Genomic DNA, 22085 nt, shown 5'->3' with positions numbered 1-22085 from the left:
CATAAAATTATGCCTTTTGCTTTTTTTTTTCCTCTCCAACATAGTAAAGAAAATTTCAAATTCTTATAAATAAGAGAAATGTCATTTAAATATCCTTAAGAAAGGTTTATTAACACAGTTACAAGAAAATACTTTTAAAGCTGTATCTTTTAAAATTTTTAAATCCTTCATAAATTCAGATGACCCCCCTATAATCCAATTTCTAATGTAAAAAAAAAATCCAATTTTCTATGTTAGTTGTTATTAGTGGCTTGAACAGGGACAGAATCATGTACACAGCTAATTCTTAAATTAATGTTACTAGAAGAAATATGTTGCTGTTAGTCAGACAGAATCCAAATATAGAGTTACCTAAATACTTCAAAATGCTGTGTTGGTAATTTATCTTGCATTAAATATACAAGGGAGGTTAAGTTACTGACTTAAATATTATGTGTGAGACATAGCACCATTCAGCATTGATGAAAACCGAGCTCCTTAGTGCTTCACCTTCAGCACTGACAGATTTTTACCAATTAACTAGTACCCAAATGTCTTCTTATAATTGGAACACAGAAACAAGAGAGCTTTTGTTTCAGAAATTAGAAATATAGCATTAGATTTAAAGTTTATAAATCTTGGAGCTACTACCAGGGATGATTTCAGGGTCTAAAAAATGGTTTTCGCTTACCTGAAATCATGGGTGCTCTGTGCTTACATCCCTGCAGGGATCTTTTCCAAAGATATAAATCACATTACAAGTGTGTCATATTTCCAGAGAGACAAAAGATTCCACCTTTTGAAATATTCAGAGATCTGAAGAAGCACTACACTGTATTGGGAGTTCCTTACCAGATAATGCCATAGATCTACATGATGGTAAAGGCAAATAAACAATTAATTCAGCTTTGTTGATCAGAAAAAAATGATTGTTGACACAAAGTGATGCTATCTGAAGAGACAGCACCTGAGGTTGCTAATTACTTAAGTTTATAAAATCATTTCTGACAAGTATTCATTTCACGAGACTTTTTGAGCTCTTGTGAAATAGAGTTTTGCAATGACATTAACATAGCAGTTAGTAAAGCTGATATTGAATTTTGCCTTCTTTGAAATAGTATGCATTGGACATGTTTTTTTTTTTTTTTTCAGGTATATTGAGTTAAAAATCAACTGAAAGCATTTGGCTCTCAAAGGAAGAGTGTGACATCATTTGCCAAATGCTAGAGGTATCAGGCAGAGAGCAATATAACAATAAACAAAGAAACAAGCAATTATTGAGTGATGTGTGTAGGTCTCTAGAATAGTCTTTCTAGAAAGACTGAAGGGACAGGATTTGAAGAAAAGCAACACATCTGCATATCTAAGGAGAATGATAACAACATCAGATGAAACAAGTGAATATCAGGATTGAAAAGGCTGCAAGAGTTTGCAAGCAGATGTCAAAAAGCATACATGAAAATGTCAAGAAAAGTATAACAAGCAGCTAAAACTGGTTGCAGAGATTATGGTGCTAAATATATGCATGATGAGCACACTACTCTATGGCTTACAGACCCAAGAGCTGCTTCACAAGCAAGAAAGGGAAAAAAAGAGCTTCATAAATAATTTCTGCAGATAAAACTAGGGTCAAATGTAAACAGAGGTAAAAACAAAATAAAGCTCTGCCTGGAACTTGTTTCCAGAATCCCTGTGCTAAGCTGCTGCCTTGCCAGATCATGAGAGTTTTGTTAAATAGAAATTACAAAAAAAAAAAAATGCTAAATCTAGAAAGGAAATATTGTTAGATATCCATAGGTAATTGGTATAAACTCTGATTTTAGAATCTTACTCTAGTAAATATTACAAATCGGAATTATAATTTAAGGTTACAGAATTAGATATGTCTCTATCACAAAACCTTACAGTAGAATTAAATTCCTGAATCCAACCTAAAGAATACTTCTTAAAAGTAACTGTTGACATTTCAGTTACAATCCCCCTCAATTATAATTATGCATTTATTCTGATTACACATGCATGATGTATAGATGACAAGCAAAATATACCAGACAAAATCAATAAAGATTACAGGCAAACTATCATGGGGACATCCACCACAAGTTAATTTTTAAATTAAACTCTTATTCTTCAGATGAGGATTTGGGAATCAAGTAACAGGACAAAATACCTCCCCTTTGAGACCACAGTTAAAGGAGTTAATCATTCCACACAAATGCATATTACTTTACACGAAGTATGTCTAAATTCAGTCATCTTATTGAAAAACTATGATGAATTATCTCAAACATTATGTAACCACCAACTCTGCACATTGATTCCTCTTTCAAGTACAAGCCACTTCTGAACACAGCAGAAGCCACTTAACAAGTCTAAAGTTTGATTCAAAGACTTGAATTTACTATATTGCGAATTCAAGTCCTCGTAGTCTTTCCTTTCTTGTTGTACTTGCCAAGTCTTCTCAGCTCCTCGGCTATTTAGTAAATATGGTCCTCAAGCACAGATTTCTAAAAGATCCCTTTTCTCCACTACCTTATCCATTTCTTAAGACATGTCACCTCTTGTCACAGAAGCATCACTTGCAAGGTCAGAAGGAGGGTGGTCACTGAGCCATCTCTTTTCCTATCTACAACTTTACTCTCTGCACTTTTATCAGAAAGACACCAAAGCCATGTGAAAAAATTGATTTTTTATAAGTCTTGAAACAGATTCTTTGTTTGGAAACTTGCAACTCCTGATTCTTAATGAATTCAAACAAATTTTTAAAATGGTAGTTTTATCAGTGAAAGTGTGATAGAAGATACATATATTTATATAAGTTCCTCATGACCCTGTCTGGAGATTGTATCATGAAACTGGTTCTCTGGGTACAGTATTTTCTTAATATCATTCCCCTCAAAATTATCAAATGCATCCCAACATGTACAGAATAAATTCCAACTGTTCTTTATGTTCAAAAAAAGTCTTTAAATATGTTCTGTAATCTATAAACAAAATCAATTCTGGAATAACTCACTGAACACATACTAGGTGTTAGAGGTAGTGTTTTATACTGGAAGAATAAAATGATTATGATACAGTCTCTATTCTTAAGGAGCTAAGAGTCTGGTAGACCCAAAGCAAATAATAAATACCCCAAACTTACCACTACTGATCTTAATGATGAGTTTTTTATTGTGTTTTCTTGTTCAGAAATACCATGCAACACATAAGCCTGCTCAACCCCTATCCCTTCTTTAAAGTTCATTTACTGCTATACCTGTGTCCTTTTCTGAAGGGACACTTGAATAGTAGGCTATTGTCAGAACTCCTATAGAACTGGTCACTGGTACAAAATTAATTTTGGCACTACTGCCATTATTAAAATTTGCTCCACAAAAATCTATTTTTTTCTTCATTCTATACTAAAAGATGCTAATTTTAATTGAAGAAGAAATATGCATAGCTAAAGAAGTTAGTTCTCAGCTTGCCTTGCAGAGAGTAAACTTAAGAAATAAGTGGGGCTTTCAGAAGTTTCTTAAAGGAACTTAACTCAAATAGACATCACTGCATCTTGCCTTCTATCTACTTCGTTTTTCTTGCATAGAACACAGAGATGGAGACTGAAAATTTCATAACCATCCTGGATTACAGAAATGAGGGTAAAAACCGTGTACGTATAAAGAAGGAGAAAGACTAAGGATCCTGAATCAGTAAATTATGGAATTGCAACACCAGTGCTTAATGAAAATACCTATGGACTTCATATACATGAAAGAAAAAACAAACATCCATTAATATAATCCTATGAAATTTTGCTGGTGTGGGAAGAGGAAATTTCTTTTCATTATTTTAATGTAATTTCTAACAGATTAGTGCTCTTTAGTCTCAAATTCAGGTGTTGAATTCAACAATACATCTGTTGTTCACCAGAAAATTAGATATAGCAGATTTTTTGTTCTATATTGATGACACAAAGGCCAATAAGAACTGCTTTGCCTTCCAGGGGCTCCCAATGCAGTGGGAAAGAAAAACAGAAAGAAAGCAACTTGTATAACACAGGGGACTTGGCAACCCTCAGGTGCTAGAGAGAGCATACTGGAAAGACATCAAAGGATACCCCAAAAAGAAAATGACACCTGAACCATGTCCAAAAGGCAGCCAGCATTAGCCTGAGCTGAGCAAAAGGGAGGATGGAGGTCTGGCCTTGATGCTGGACAGAGGACAGATTATGAAGTGCTTCTTATGCCACATCCAAGGAACTTAGTGTTTTATCTCAAGGTGCTTTGAAGAAATTGAATAATTTTCAAAACGAAGAACAAAATGAAAATTTCACAATGATCATATTTAGGACACATCTATCCACAAATTATTTGGAGAAACTTTTGAAATGGTGAAGGTATCTAAAATGCTGTTGGGCAAACCATACTATCAAATAAGAAGTCCTGGGTCTGGAGGTAGCTCAGTGGTAGAGCATTGGCCTACAAGGTCATGAGTTTGATCTCAGCACCTAAAAAAAAAAAAAAAAAAAAACAGAAAAAAGAAAAAAAAAATTAGTCCTCATAGTTATTTCATGAGAACTCATTGTAGAGGTTTGGGGGCAGTGGATGGACACACATATGATTCAGGCTTCTGCTTTCTAGAGAGAATTAGAGTATAATCAACAAAATGAGGGCAAATGAGAGGAAAAAAGTTTTATTGAATATTGTAAGAAAATGACAACTTCAGTTTTTCACAGAATGGTCTTACAATGGTATAAGAAAGCCAGGTGAATATTTCTTATAGGCAGTTATATTTAATCACTAGAGTTCAGGATAGAGGTCTAGGCTGAATTTCAGAGTCACTGGTGTCTATATGATGGTGAAACCATGGTACAGGTGAAATCACTCGGAGGATGCAGAGTTACAGGAATAGACTTCTGTCAAAAGCACCACTTTTTAACAGACCAGCAAGCGACAAAAACATCATGAGAAATGTCCAGAGAGATAAATGAAATCAGAAAAGAATGGTGAATTGAATGCTAAGAAATAAAAAGTTTCAAAAATGTGTAGAAGGGTCAATGTTAAATGTTGCAGATCACTAAAATGTTGCAATGCTTAGAGTTTTAAAGAGAACTTTAAAAAGTATATTATTTTTGGCTACAAATTCAGGTAGATATGTTTCAATGACTTGTAGAGACAGATCTAAATTGAAGTGTGTTGAATAACAAATGGTAGATAAATGAAATAAAGTGCAGTCATCCCCTGGTATTTCATATCTCTTATCCTCAATTAAACTATAAATTTCTAGAAGTCAGTTTTTATATGCCTTTTCTGTAATTCTGATGTCTAATTTTATATAGTATATCCAGAATTCTGTGTATACATATATCTATTATGTGCATAAATATGTGTGGGTTGTGTACACATATTTATGTATCCATATATTTAAAATATTATATATGTGTGCTTGTCCTATACACATAATTGTGGCTGAAAAGTATCAATGGTTAGGTTTGATCTGATGACTAGATAAATGTAGTCCCCAGGGTCTCCAAGCCTACATGACAGCAAGCAGCAGTGACACTTTTTATCATTGTTCTTCCTTTTTTCCCATATCTTCTAAGCAATATTCAACCTGTTTTCCCCATAGTCCTTTGTGTAAACCAAATGTGCAGCCTGTTGTTTCTCTTTGCTTCCAAAAATTTATTTTCCTCTTTTATATCTACATTTTCTTTCCTCCTTAGCTCAGATCATGAGCAGCCTGCCTCTAACAGCTGGCATTTATAGAGCTATAAGTTTCCATAACTTCTACAGGAGCTCTGCATGCATGAGCATGCCAAATCAAGCCCTCAAGCTATTCTGCAAATAATTTCTACAGTAAATTTCATTTGTAATGACCTGAAGTTGAGTCTGTATACTTTAGGAAAGGCTATATCTTCTCACAGAGCTTGCATGCTCTTTCCTTGCAACATTAAATGTAAATTTCACTTGTATAATTAGTATACATATGGAATTTATGGCACAAAAAGTGTAACTGATTAAAACAAACTGAATCACTTTAAGCAGTATTAAAGCACAAACATACTTTTGTTTAGAAAACCTTTTATTTTTCTTACTATGTCTTGGGCTTAGGGTTCTCTCTAACCACAATACGGTGTGTTTGGGGCTTCTATTATCTGTTTTGGCATTTCACTCACAGAACACCTGCATGAGATAGGTTCCTTGACTACATAAACAGCTTGCAGGGTAAGAATTTATTATTGAATGAGTCTTATCCATGCTGTTTAAATGAAAGGAGAAGTGCCACCTATGGTTTCTTTGGTTTAGTAACTGGAATGTTTTATAGTTTCATCTAAATTTTATTTTACCCCATATGTTTATGGAGTTTTATTCCTCTGAAGTTGAAAATTTTAAGGCTACTTGTTAATATTATGTCAAAAGGTCTGGATGGACTATTTTTCTTTTCCTGAAACCTTTTCCTCAAAATTTGCTTTTGTTCTTCTTACAGGTTTTTATAAATCTGTCCTTTCCCCCTGGTATTCTCCAATCTAAAAGGGTTAATAAAACATGGGTGTTAAATAAAAGTCATAAAGAGGGAAGATAAGTTGGAAGAAGGAGATTTGAAGGGGAGGATGAAGGAAAAGCAATCAATTTTCCAGGGAATATAATCCAAATAGCCCCAGTAACTGTGTTGGTCAGCTTTTCATTGCTATGAACAATATACTTTACAAGAACAATTTAGAATAGGAAATGTTTATTTTAGTCTCACACACCACTGTCACTCCATGGTCTGCTGGCTCTATTGCTATGGACTGAGGAAATATAGAAAATCATGACCAAAGGGCATGTAGGTGGAAAGCTTCATAGCTCATGGCAACCAGAAAGCAGGGAGGAGGGGGCAGGGTGAAGAGAGAGAGACACTAAGCCTGGAGCCAGGGACAAGACATAGTCTAAAGATATGGCCCCATCATCTACCTCTTCCAGCCTGTCATATAAAGCCTATGGGGTGCTAGTTGAACTTTATGGCTTTAAACTTACCTTAGCTTTGAATCAATAATGAAGGAGGTAGGGAAGTTTGGGAGGAGGTAAAATGCTTGATTTGTAGCATTTGCCAATTTCTGTGGTGTATATATTTCCAAAGATGATATACTTCAACTGAGCAAGTTTATGAACTAGGTCTGACATATTTTAAAAATTTATTAGATGACCCTCAATTACTATTAGCTAGCTGCTGCATACATAGCATTGAAAAAGGACTTCATGTAAATAATGTTGATGAGAGGAAACACACCCATTTTATTTTCTACCCTACTAATTACTTGTTTGTATCACTGAAAGAAATGCCCTTGCAGTTTTCTCTGGGCCAGTTCTAGGCAAACTTGCAAAGTAAGTGGGACATACCTTCAGGGTCTTTGTTCTGCCTTTCAATTTCCCCACCTTTTCAACATTTTCCTGTTCCTATTCTCACCAAGTTAATAGCAGGTGACTTAGCAATTCCACAAAATAATCTCACCTCCTTTAAAATCACTTGCCCTGCTCTGCATGCCAAAACTGACCTAATCACCTACATGTTTTAATAAACTCACAGAGGAGTTAATGAGCACTGTTAATTGACATAAACAGCTTGATTCTTTTATTCCCTGCAATGGTAAGACTGATGGTCTGAAAAGAATCATACTAACTCAGGACTCTCTAGCAGGGTCTGACACTAAGAAAACAAGGGAATTTTATGTCAGTGATATCAATTCTCAAATGTTATACAATAATTAAACATCCAAGTTTCTCCCAAATAAGCTGAGAAAATTGTCATGAACAGAGAACTTTATCCTGCTCAAGAATATTTTACACATTTTCTCTGACTTTTCAGGGGTGCTTCATTCATAGCTGTTTAAAGTCTGATTAGAACCTTTTTTTTGTTTGTTTTACTCCTCAACCTTCTCACTCCTCTCTGTGCCTTTGTTTCTTCTTTTTGTATCAAGTCCAGACCTTCCTTCCATGTTCAAGTCCTTTCATTACTCCTTTGAGATGATCCTCAAAATTTAGATTCCCTTATTTTGTAGGTTTTTTTAAAATTTTATTTTTAAAATGGTTCTTTTTTAGTTATAAATGACAGTAGAATCCATTTTGATATGATTATATAAGCATGGAATATATCTTATTCTAACCAGCTAACAATAAATATTGGTCAGGACATGGGAAAGAGGTACAATCATGCATTGTTGGTGGGACTGCAAATTGTTACAACCACTCTGGAAACCAGTATGGAGATTCCTCAGAAAACTAGAAATGAAACCACCATTTGTCCCAGCTATCCCATGTCTCAGTATATATCCAAAGTATTTTCAATCAGCTTACTACAATGAAACAACCACATCCCTGTTTATAGCATCGCAATTCATAGTAGCTAACCTATGGAGCCAAACTAGGTGTTCTTTAAAAGATAAATATATAAAGAAAATGTGGAATATATATACACAATAAGGTATTGCTCAGCCATTAAAATGAATGACCTTATGACATTTGCCATTAGGTGAATGGAAACTATTATATTAAGTGAAATAAGAACGTTTTCTCTAATATGGGGAAGTTAACCCACAATAAATGGGGTAGAGAGGAGAAATTCAGTGGATAAGGCAAAGGGAAAGGTGGTATAGGAAAAGGAAAGACAGTGAAATGAATATGACATAATTTTCCTACGTACATATATGAATAAATCACAGTGAATCCCACCACCATGGACTCCAAAATTTAGATCTTTAAAATCAAATTTTCTTAATACCTGCACCACTATGTCTCACTTTCATTTCAATTGCATTAATTCTACTTACACTGTTTCCTTACCAACTAAATAATCTGGAGCAAGTTATTTCAACATGCTGAGCCCTAGCTTCATTATTTGTATCACGAAAATGTCAGTAATATGTACCCCAAAGGTATTGTGGAAATTATGTCTGTTACTATGTGAAATGCATGAAAAAAAGAAATTGCATTTATGATAACCTCACGATAGATCTTTTTAATTATTACTAATAGTAATAAATGATATTTTTAATCCCTTATCTAACTCTTAGACCTTTAAATCAAATGTCTTGATCATCATTGTATCCTGAGCCTCTCTCTTCATACCTGGCATTTGGTAAAGGTTTAACATGTTTATCGACTAACACATGATATGTGGTAAAATTTTTGCTTAATCATATTGTGTACCTATGTTAGTTACTCCAAACTAAATTGTAATTTTTTCTAGAAAAGAGACATGTCTTTTACTTTTTATAAATTCCTCAAAGAAGGTAATGCAGTACAAGATAGCACTCAGAAATAACACTAACGAATAAATTGGGTGTGAAATGGTGTTAACCCTGGTTGACCTAAATCCATTGTGTTCTCTTACTTTCTTTCTCTTTTTCAACACTATCAGTTGCAGAATCCAAAATACATGCTGCCAGGGCAGGTACTACATTTGCTTCACATATTTAACATGCCAAACAATACTCAGTGAAGAATAATGACAATAATAATAAAGATAAAAACAGTACTAAACTGGTTAAACAAGAATTATGCACAGAAACTGGCCTTTCTATTACATCGGAGGAAACGAAGCATGACTGCTCTTCAGAGATGGAAAGTCACTTTTCTATTAAACCAAGGGTATTTTGCAGTGGTTGCAAATAAGTAAAAATGAGTCAGATAAAGAAAATGGAAAATCTGAAACTCAAAAGTCCTCCACATTGAGCTAATATTTTAAATAAGTGTTGTGAGCTATCCAGCCCACCTAGATAGCTCTAATTAAAGCAATCTTCAATAGTATTGAGGCTGAATTAGAGACTTGATTTGTATTAGACATAATAATATTTATATTGGATTTCAAAGGGCTCCAAATTCCTAGCAATCCTTGCTACATTCCTATTGGCAACTGCTACTGTTAAAATAGAAATTAAAAAGGGGAAAAAAAGTGACTGAAGGCAAACAAAAAGGTAAATGCATCAAAACAGTCAAATATGATATCTTGCTAAATAGCAGCTCAGTATCTTTTCTGAAATGAAAAACAAAAGGAGAAGCTTTGGTATCAACATCATATCTCTTCTTCTAGCAATATGCTTATTCATTTTGTAAGCATGTTTAAGCTATTATAGTGCTGAATGCTAGGTGAAATGTACACCTTGAGACATACATGTGCAGATACTATACTCAAGGCTCATGCTGAAATAAAGATTAAAATATAATTTTATATTTTGATTTTATGTCAAATTAAACTATTCTATGGGTTAAAGTGTTGTGATTAACAATATAATCACTGAACTCCTACTATATGTTGAATACTGTTTTAAGTCTTTCCCAAAACTATATGAAGTAGGTATTAATATTATCTTCTTCTTGAAGAAGATTCTCAGGCCCAGAAAGGCTAATAAAATTGCACAGTATCATCCAGCAGAGCTGAAGTTTGTGCCCAAGCAGTCTGCTTTCAAGGCTTACGGTCTTTACTGCCACAGCTCACTCTCTCAATAATTGTGCTAACTAAATCTGCTTGATTATTATGTACTGGGTGTTCTGAATATAAGTTGTTGATATTCAGAATAAGTCTCTGAGGTAGATACAGGTGAGGGTTCCATAGAGGAAACACCAATTCTTTAGTAGCATGTATCTAGTAAATGGTAAAGTTATGATTTAACTCAGAAAGGCTGTCTCTAAAGTTTGTGCTTATAACCACTGCACAGTGCTGTCTCCCCTGAGATCACTTCCATGATCTTATGAACAAGACACATTATACAAACACTATGTTGTTCATCACCAGGAGCAAGGCACACATTTTGTTCAACACAAAACAGAAAAAAATCTGGATCCCTAAGTTTGTAAATATGTAAATAGAACAAAAGTCACAGCACAACTTAAAATATTTGAACAGAAAGCGGATTTGGACTACTTCACCAAGTCCCTTTCCCCTGTATATATAATCTATGGCTCAAAAGCTGAACTATCATGTGCTACCCTTCAGCAGGGAAGGAATGTCAGGAGAGTTGTTCAGGCCTTGGAAGATCATACAGACCATGGAAGAGAATGGTAATTGTTGTTTGTTTTGTTTTGTTTTGTTTTGTTTTGTTTTGTTTTTTGTACTGGGGATGGAACTCAGGGGCACTTGACCACTGAGCCACATCCCCTCCCCTATTCCACATTTCATTTACAGACAGGGTCTCACAGAGTTGCTTAATGCCTTACTTTTGCTGAGGCTGGCTTTGAACTCACCTGCCTCAGCTTTCAGAGCCTCTGGGATTACAGGTGGGCACCACAGTGCCTGATGAGACTGGGGATTCTTGAAAAAAACATTCTGTCTTGGCTTAAAGAAAACGGGTTTTGTTGGTTGGTTGATTGGTTTTATAGATTGTTGTTCAATGAAGATATAAATGCATTTGAAGAAGAAAATAAACATCAGCAGAAAATATTAAAAGCAAGTCAACAAGGTTAAAAACAGAAATGGAAGTGGGATATAAAACAAATTTTTTAATAAAAGACAAAATAAACAAAACTAGTAGAGACAATATGGAAAACAACAACCAAGACCATGGAAGACTGGCTAAAAACAAATGGAGAACAATTAAATGTAGGAAAATAAAGTTTTAAACATAAAGAGATAGATAAATCTTTTTTTTCATTTTTTCATTTTTAATTTTTTTATTTGTTTTAATTAGTTACACATACCAGTACAATGATCTTGACATATCATACATTTGAATCAGATGGGATATAATTTCTCATTTTTCTGAGTGTACAAGTATTTTCCTATTTCTGAAGTTAAAAAAAAATTTTGAGAACTCTGAAGTACTGAAATAAGAAGTACTTGAATTTTTCCGTTATTACAAATTATTTCTTAAGGAAAAATGTATCAATCAACACCACAGCACGTTTTAGAGCAGTTACTAGACTTTAAGTCTAGAGCACTCAACCTGTGGCTGGCTCCTGGAAACCTTACCTCCTCCCACTATGAAGAGCTATTTACTCTAGAAAACTTGTCTCTTTCTTGCAATAGGAATCTGGGCAGGTGCTGGGATAATGAGTGCTGAGAAAAATATGACCAGTCTGTTACAGCTAACTTTTCAGAATTGGTAATGTGTTGTAATATATCCTCTCATTCCAGATAAATACTCAAATTCATAAATAAGATAATTAACCCTAGACAAAGAAAACAAACAAGATAAACAACCCATTGGAGGAGAAAACAACACACAGTGGATTGCTAAAGGAAAGAAAATGTAAACAATTATTATATCTACCAAATTGTCTTTTAATAATTAGCTAGATAAAGAAAAATAAAGGTGCTGGTGGGGGGTTGGGGAATCTCATGAAATTTGAAGGAATATCAATAGAGAAGAGGAAAGTGATAGTGTAGGGGAAGAGGAGGGGAAGGAAAGGGAAAATTGTGGAAAATTATATTGTTTTGATGTGCATGTTTGAACATGTAGCAATAAATCCCACCATTATGTACAACTATAATACACCATTAAAATATGCAAAAAATTTTAACACAACAGGTAAACTTTTCATGAAGTCCAGGCTATAAAACTCCCATGAGCATTTTGGAGAACTATTTAATCATGAAACCCAAATGGATAGAAATGAATCAAAGCAAAAACCAGGAATAGAAAAACTTGAGATATATAATATAGATGGTGAGCAGTTACTCCATTTACATAAAAGAGCTAGTGATAAAGAAATGTGGATCCTCTTATTACATGCCAGCTATATAAAGATATAACCAACAAAATTGGGAGAGGGAGTGAAATAAAGGAACTTTGACAAAGTGAATTTACAATCATACCCCAGGTAAGAACTCAAGAAATACTAATTCTGCCAAATCAATGTTAGAGATTAAAGTTATAAATAACCAAAAATGTATATATATACATACATATATACGTATATATACATATTATATATATATATATAATATGTATTGGAAGTGAGAGTAATTAAAATGTTACTAAGAACCTATAAACAAACTGTGCTTATGTCTTATCTTTTGATGTACTGATGTAACCAATTTTCTAAAGTGAATAAATTAAAAAATAATCTAGCATAATAAAACTTACAAGAACTTAAAAATCAAAACACATTCCAAATAATCACAAGAAAAGAGAGACACCCAAAAAGAAGGAAGCACAACAAAATATAAGCTATTCAGGAAAAGGTTGAAAACAGATAAATATTTGACTATAGTAGTGAAAGCAACATTTATTGGATCAATGACAGTAAATAGAATAAAATAACCTATTAACATTAAGAGATTCTCTAATTTGATCAACAACAAAGCTCAATTCCATAATGAACTAAAGGGAAATTTTCAATAAAGTGGCTTTAAAGAAGTGAAAGAAATGAATGGAAAAGACCTCTCTAAAAAATTCTAACAGAAAAGGAAGGAAGGAAGGAAGGAAGGAAGGAGGGAAGAGCAAAATTGGTGATACTAATATACTAATATGAGGGATGAAATTGAGGAGGAAAGGGGCATTTAAGGAGTTAAAATGGCCATTTCAATACATTATAATGTAGGAAAGGGTACAACACACTATACAGATATAATAAACACAAAGTTATGTAGTAGAAGCAGTAAACTGAGGGAAAATTACAAAAATGGACATCCAAAATGCTCAAACTGCATCGTATGATGGGAAGATAGAGTAAAAACAGTGTTAATATTTAACTTGTATATTATAGCTTATTTGGTCAAATATACCAAACAACTATGTATAAATATGTTGACCTTCATATCCAGTTCATTATAGAAATTAGGTTATAAACATTTAAAACAGGTTTTTAAAAAAGCAGATGAATTTAGAGAAATCTTTTGCTATGGTGCACTTAAATTAGAATAACAAAAGAAAAGAGTGATATTCTCTAAAGACTTAGAAGCAATATGTTAACCAACTCCTGTTTTTTTTTTAAGTGCTAAATCAAAAGTGTAGAATATCTAGAGAAAAGTAAAAAGTCATTATACCTCTGAAACTATAAAAATTGAATAAAGCTGGGGTTGGGGATGTGGCTCAAGCGGTAACGCGCTTGCCTGGCATGCGTGGGGCACTGGGTTCAATCCTCAACACCACATAAAAATAAAATAAAGATGTTGTGTCCACTGAAAACTGAAAAATAAATATTAAAAAATCCTCTCTCTCTCTCTTCTCTCTCTCTCTATCTTTAAATAATTGAGTAAAGCTGAAATTTAAAGAAAATTTATAGGCTTTAACCATTCTTAACTAGCTAATTAACTTTCTAAATAACACAGGATGAAATGAGTGAATTAAATATTCTACCAAGGAAAGTAGAAAAGTAATCAAACTGAAACTAAGAAAAACAAAAGGAGGACATTGTAGGTGATAAAATCAAAAATTAATAAATTTAAAAACAGAAAAAGTGTCAAAAGGCAAATTTTCTAACTGGCTGACGTGTGAGTACATTAAAATTAAAATGATATGTATATAATCATATTCTAATATATAATGTAAGCATATATACCTATATATGTAACTGCATATATACCTATATATGTAACTAATATGAAAAAATAATATTAGGAAGAAAATGTTATTAAGTATGGATGCAGCAAAATTGGGAAAAGACATACAGTCTGGAGATGAATTTTGAATTGTAAAAAAAATTAATGTGTTCAATGAAAGAAATGGTGAAATTGGTGCTAGAGAATAGCAAAAGTTAAAACAGTTGAGGATAAAATTTTCAACTTGCAAGGGAGAATAATTAAGAAAAATGGTTATATCTATTCCTAAATAAACCAATCCCCTTCCTAAACAAAAGGACTTCAGTGGTGAATTCTAACTGTTGAGGAACAGATAATTCCAAACCTGTTAAAATATTCTAGAAAACAATAGATAGATAACTTCCAGACTCACTTTTTATAGAGCACTAGCCTCAAAATGACCTTTTTCCAAAGAGTAAGTGAAACTCTCCAACTCCATACCTCTTTTGTATGCAAAGCAAACAAATGAAGGAAACCCTCAGAATATTCAAAGTAGAGCACATAATTAAGCAGATTTACTTAGTTGTGAAGGCAAACATTTATATAAAACCTATTTTTGCTTTTTAAAGTTACAAAGTAAAAAGATAGCATTCAATAATACACTTGGATAAGAAAATGTGATTCTGTAACAGTTATTATCAGATCATGATATTTGAAATTATTAATACATTATAATTTTGTATTTTGCTATAATTTTATATATGTGTATATACATATATATGTGCATGTGTGCGTGTGTAAAATATGTATATCTACCAAAAATGTATATGTAGTCTGAAATATATATATATATATATATATATATATATATATATATATATATATATATATGGTTTCAAAGCAAAGTACATTATAATGGTGAAAAAACTAGAAGCATCCCTATTAAATCCAGCATCAATTAAAAGAATACTTATTTATATCACCATTATTCAGATGTCAAATGATTTATTTTTAATATTATTTAGTAAGTGCCAAATGTTTTCACTTTAAAAAAAATATATAAGACATAAAAAATTCACATGATCATATAACCAAAAAAACCAAAAATAACTAAAACTAAAAGCAATAGAAACACTTACTATAGATTTAAAAATAAGCAAATATATGAAAATTAATTTCTTTCCTGGACGTAGTCAAATGCAGTTATAAAGTGCAAAGAAATAAAATCACATCTTAAAAATAAATTGAAAAAATATAGAGGTATGAAATTAATCACAAAATTGAAAAATCAGTATAAAAATTGTAAAATGCTACTAAAGTAAAAAAAAAAAAATATATATATATATAATACACACACACACACACACACACACACAGAGAGAGAAAGAGAGAGGCTTCAAAAGAAAAAGGAAGCTTATACAAAAAGATTCTGTATTGTAAAAATGTAAGTTCAAACTAAATTAATCTACAGATTTCACATGATCCAAATAAAATACCAACAGCCTTATTTTTGGAACTTGAACAAGCTGATTCTAAATTGCTTATGTAAAAATAAACATGTAAAATTGGCAGTAAGTTTCTGAAAAAATTAAAAGTAGTATAAGAGAATACTTCAATAGGATAGTAAGATGTATTTTAATACTACTGTGATTGTTGCTGATTGATAGTCAAGCTGATCAATTAAATGGAAGACAAATTGAGAAATAAACAGAAATATATTTGAGAACTTATTGTATTATAAATTTGCCATCTCAAATCAGAAGAGAAATAGCTTTCTCAATGAATGAATCTTGGAAAACTGGCTTTTTAAATATAAGAAGAAAAAAAAAAACACTAGTCATTGCTGGGAGAGTAGACCTCAGCTGGGCATGGTGGCACACGCCAGTAATACCAGCAACTTGGAAGGCTGAGGCAGTTGGATCACAAGTTCAAATTCAGCCTCAGCAATTTAATGAGCCCCTAAGCAATTTAGTGAGACTTCTCTCAAAATAAAGCAATAAAAGGGGGTGGAGATGGGGCTTGGTGGCTAAGTGCCCTTGGGTTCAATTCTGGTACAAAAAAAAAAAAAAAAAAATAGGCCCCAACAAATTTCAGGTGTAATAAAGACTTATAACAAATGTACTGAAACAATTTTCATGCTTGAAAACATAATTCTGGGGCTGGGGATGTGGCTCAAGCGGCAGCGTGCTCACCTGGCATGCATGCGGCCCGGGTTCAATCCTCAGCACCACATACAAACAAAGATGTTGTGTCCACCGAAAACTAAAAAAATAAATAAATATTAAAAAATTCTCTCTCTCTCCTCTCTTAAAAAAAAAGAAAACATAATTCTGCTATGACAATATTCTTTCTAAATAAGGGGAACCACTCAGAAGCAGAATTAGAAAAGATTAATAAATATGGCTACATAAAAATTAAAATATTCTATGACCCAAACCACAAAAAATAAAAATAACGTTCGTTGAATTGGATTGTTGCACTTATAGATAATAAGTCCACTTATAATTTTTAAGAAAATGTTAACATAGTTGGCAAACTTAGTTCTACATATCTAATGGCAAACTTAACTAAGGCCTTGATTCAACAATGCCATTTTAAGGCACCATTTTCTAGATAAATGCTAAATAAACAGGCATCATAAAACAAAGAAATAAGAGCTAAATGTTCATTGTAGAATACTTTGAAAAAACAAAAGTCTGCAAAATTTCTAAACATCAAGGAGTAATAAATGAGCTAAATCAATTTAAGGGCACCCATCAATGAGATACTATGCAGGTATGAAAAGCAAGAAGCACGGGAGTGGGTGATGACAATATCCCTAAACCATAGTATTAAAATGGGAGAGAAATATTTCATGAAGTTTGAATATATAAACATTTTTTTTAGAAATATGCACAAAAGATTTAATCTAAAAATTGAAACTGAAGTACAGGATAGGAAGAAGTGTCTCTTTTCATATTATGACTGTTTTACTATTTAAAACTTTTGCACATACACATATTATTTTTTATATTTTAACATTAGAAAATAAATGTCAAATCTGGTAGTTAAAATAAGAATCAGCTACCCTGTTTATAAACTTCACATTTTTATAGCTTGATAATAACCAACAATTGTTATAAAATCATTTTAAAAGTTGGACAACATAATTTCAAGTCACAATTTCTCATCTTAATATTGGTCCTCTCAAAACAAGAGTAACCCTAGGGATGAATGGAAGGCAAAGGTGCATTGTACAACCAGTGTAATCTTTTTCACTCCTGATGATGTACCTGCAAAAATATGCAAGCATTTAAAAGGAAACACTAAGAAGTTAATAGCAAGTACGTGATTTAGAGCAAAAGGTACTGAAATTGTATTCAGATCATCTGGATTGGTAGCTTGCTGTACCACTTACTTGGAGAAGTTATTCAATCTGTAAAAGCCTAAGCTATTGAATGGCAAAATAGACAGATAGGGGTAACAATTTTATAATGCAGTTATGAAGACCACACTCTAACATAGTAAGGTGGAACAAAGATTTCAGGACATTTAGTATGATGGGATGACTGTCCAAAAGAGGTTATCTTTGTGGTATTGTCCACATCAGCATCTTCAGGCCAGAAAATGGTTAGAGGTCCCAACAGATCCAAAGTAAATTCCAAAATGCTATAAAAACAAGAAAATGGAAACCACATGTAACTTAATAGAGTCTCAATTCACTAAGCAGCTCCTGACCAACATGGAAAGCTCACAGAGGCATGTGGGTTATATTCAGCTAGATGAGTTTTGAATGCTTTTAAAATACTCTTTAACTTGTTATTGTTGTTAATGACCCTATTGAGAATTTTTAGGGTCTACTAAAGAAGCATTTTATTTGTTAGTTAGTACTATCTCTTTTCCTCCAATTTTCTTCTCTCTCTGTTTTCTGCCTCTTCTTCCACTACATAAATAGATAGAGCCATGCCATATGTGTAATTTGCTTCAATTTCACTCTTTATCCCCTTATAGAAAGTTGTTTTAAATGGACTATACCAACAGAACTAGAGGTGCTAACTAGATCAAACAGTTAATTCTGAAAAATTTGAAGGCTTTCCATGACATTTGTTTATGTTGGCTTTTTCATTTAGTTTCTAGGAAAATTTTATCACTGTGACAGTTAATTCAAATCCCAGCAAGACCTGGTAAGCAAATAACTTGCCAAGTTTTAACTAGAAGTACTCCTTAGCCTTTACCAAAAGAAGGACCAATTTGAGGTGTATTTCTATAATGGATGAGCCTTCTGTCTGAGTATTCCATTACCTCATTCATTTTAAAGTCAATTTAGAACTTATGGACAGTGCCAAATTTACAGCCCTGAGTCCAGACTCCCTTTTTTAGTCTACAGAGGAGTCATTGCATAAGTTGTCATGCTGCAAGCCTTCTGAGCCAACTCCACTCCATCACATCCTTTTTCCTGAGGGGCACAAGGGTTTCAGACTCTTAAGCTATCCAATAATGTCAGTACCATTAAAGATCAGCTAATCTAGCTGAAACCTCAAATCTCCATCTTATGGGACATTATCATACCACTAACAGAAGGGGTTGGCAAAGGCAACCAAGCTCTAAAGTACCCAAGATTCAAGCCACTGACTACCTTTGTGTTCACTCTATGATTACAAATTAGTAAACAGGAAGTTCATAAAATATTTAATTTTCCCAAATGTTTTTAAAGAGCTATCCATTGGGAGACTCATGCCCCTAAATGTGGAGCATAAAGCTTCAAGGAATGAGAGATTAGACCATCTTCTCTAAGAAGAAATGATGTCATGGTTGTTTAGGGAAGCTAAGCTTATTTGTGTGCATACCTCATCTATAATTAGCTTCTCTAAGGGAAGGGCTAAGCACTGCTGGGGTAGGATTACCTTTGGTATTTCACAGTATCAGTGCTATTGTGAGGCTGGTTAGATCATTCTGACAAATGCCCTGATATAAGAGGGAACAGAGAGTTTAGGCCCAACAAGATGGCTTATCTTTTGTCACACACATTGTGCTCTTTGCAGTCTTATGTCTTTCCCCCATAATTTCCTCTGCCTGCTGGACATAGTCACGTTTCCCCTTGATAGCCAAAGTAAATTTTTTAAGTACATCAGATTAGCCTGCAGGTTTGAAAAGTAGAGTAAAATCTTACATGTCCAATTGGAACGTCAAAGTTAAGAAAGATACATCTGTTTTCAAGTATGGAGGAAAACTATAGAATACAAAGTCAAGAGTACTAAGATTGCAGAGGGCAATGAAATTCAAGGTTCTATGAAATTTTTTTAAAAAGTGGTAGGTGTCCTATGCTCAACTTTTAGAAGTGAAGGAAGCCTATTTCAAGGGAGCATCTGTTTGTTTGAAAGGGTAGAATCAGGATAGCCAAGTATTCCTTCTACCTCTTTTTTGCCTCATAAGTCTCTTTTCACCTTCACTTCCAAACTCAGATATCATCTATCTACAGTTTTCTGCAACTATTTCCTGAGCTCAGAGAATGAATCATTGTCTCCTGAACTCTCTCAAGACTTGTTCAGATTGCCTAGGTTGGAACTTATCATTTTAATCTAGTTTGTTACAGATTTATCTTCTTGAGATGAGGCCAGAAATAATATTTTCTTTCTCCTTATAGCTCTAAAAACTAACCAATAAGGTAGATGCATAATTTACATTAGATGAATTCAATTTAAATATTACTTGCATCCTCTATGAGACCAGATTATGCATATAATAGGTCACAGCAACTTTAATGAACCAGAGTTTATTACTTACTTGATTAATTCCATAGCTACCACAAAAGATATCTTAGCATACCCTAGAATCACATAGGAAATTTATAAATAAATTAGATAAAAAAAAATTACTGAAATGATCATGATTATATAAATCAAGTGAGGTGAGTTTCAGAGAGAAGATAAATTTGCTTTTTACAATTGTCTTGAAGAAGACATAGTTAGATGATGGAGGGGGAGAAATAATTCCATTGAGCCACCTACTGTGGAAGATTATTAAATATCTATGATAATTGTGATAGCAATAACTATTTTTAAGAGAAAGGAATGGTACTTATATTACTATAGTGGCATCTGTGAAACATTTGGATAATTCTAGTTCACAGTTTCAATCTTTCTGATTTTCAGAGCATTCATTGTTGCTGTGCCCTGTCACATTGGAGAAGGAGAGCTCATTCATAAGGAGCTGTATCTTAGTTCTTTAGTCATTAGTAAAAATGGGTCATAGATCATGTCATGTTGTCTGTAACCTAGTTATAATTCTGGCAGAAGGGAAGTTTTAAAATCTTGGTTTCATATAGAAACCTTTAAAAACTCATTAGCTTCTGATAATTATACTAATATCTAAAGCATTAAAATCATGGAGCTAATTTCAGAAAAAGATCACTGGTGAACGTGTTCTAGGGACATTTTTTCTTTCAACTTCCTAGGAACAAAAGAGAAGGCAGTTCAGGGCTCTAATGTGACACCCTATTTTAGAGGCAGAAGAAAATCAAGTTCACGGAAGCATCACGTCGTGAGTTAGCGGATTCTAAAATGAAAAGCAAGAATATTAGAGCAACATCTCTAAATGTGACTCTGGGCACTGGAGAAGCCTCTCCACTTGTGATTGATTTGCATTTCTGCCTATGTCGAATTCATATTCCATAAGCACAGATGGAGGTGTGATAGATTTTTTTTTTTTTTTTTTTGAGCACATCTATTTATTCAGATACCGGATTCAGTCTCTGAGTAGGGAGATGGTAAAGGCTGCTGTGAGCAGATGGCACATAGGCACTATGACTTTAGAAATAACATTCTTTAAAGATAAGTGGCACAGTAATAATAATAATACTTAGCACATATATTGCACCTTTGGTCTGCCAACATTAACTAATTAATCTTCAGTAGACCCCTGTGAGATAAGTAAGTGCTTATAATTATCTCTATTATGCAGTCAAGTCAACTAAGAATGTGTCTGCACATACTGTGGAAGAATTGGCCCAAGTTAAGGACCGGGTGGATTCAATTTGCATGGCTCTTTAAAATTTCTGCTCTAGTAGCAGAGACTAGTATTTCTAGACACCCTGCTGTTTGAGGCACCATGTCGATTTGAAGCAGAATATCAACCGCAAGATTTATTTCATTCAGAAGGTTTGTGCTGCAGGCATCCAAAATAGGCCTGAGAAAAGTTGAGTCATTTTTCTAAAGCCTGAGAGGCCATGGCTGGCCAGAAGCAGGTGTGGAATTACAGAGTGCCTGCCTGCTTCTATGATTTGAAGAAGGCAATTTGGCTGCACATATCTTTTAATGATATTCTTTAAATTATTGAACAAATTAAAGAGTTCAGAGAAGTCTGGTTACTTCCCTTAATATTTGCTGCACTTGAGGTCTCTCCAATGTAAGTTGGTTGGATGTGACCTATGGCTTTGGCCAGAGAGATTAATAATACACATCAGAATGAAAGACTGTTGAGCTGCTTAAAGGTGACACTGAATTGCTCAGATTCTGAGATTCTGAAGCTGCTGACATGGAGGAGCAGAAGTGTCCGTCTTGAGGATATGAAATTTGGCATTATTGGAATGTATCAAAAGAATTCAGTCTCAATTTGGAAATATCCAGGAAAAAAATAGTAACACGAATACATGCCACACAAACTTATTAGGAGAATTTAAAGAGAAAAGATATGGGGAGAGTCTCTAGACC

This window comes from Callospermophilus lateralis, chromosome 5, assembly GCF_048772815.1.
Source record: "Callospermophilus lateralis isolate mCalLat2 chromosome 5, mCalLat2.hap1, whole genome shotgun sequence".
Lineage (NCBI taxonomy): Eukaryota > Metazoa > Chordata > Mammalia > Rodentia > Sciuridae > Callospermophilus > Callospermophilus lateralis.
This window is presented reverse-complemented; position numbering follows the sequence as displayed.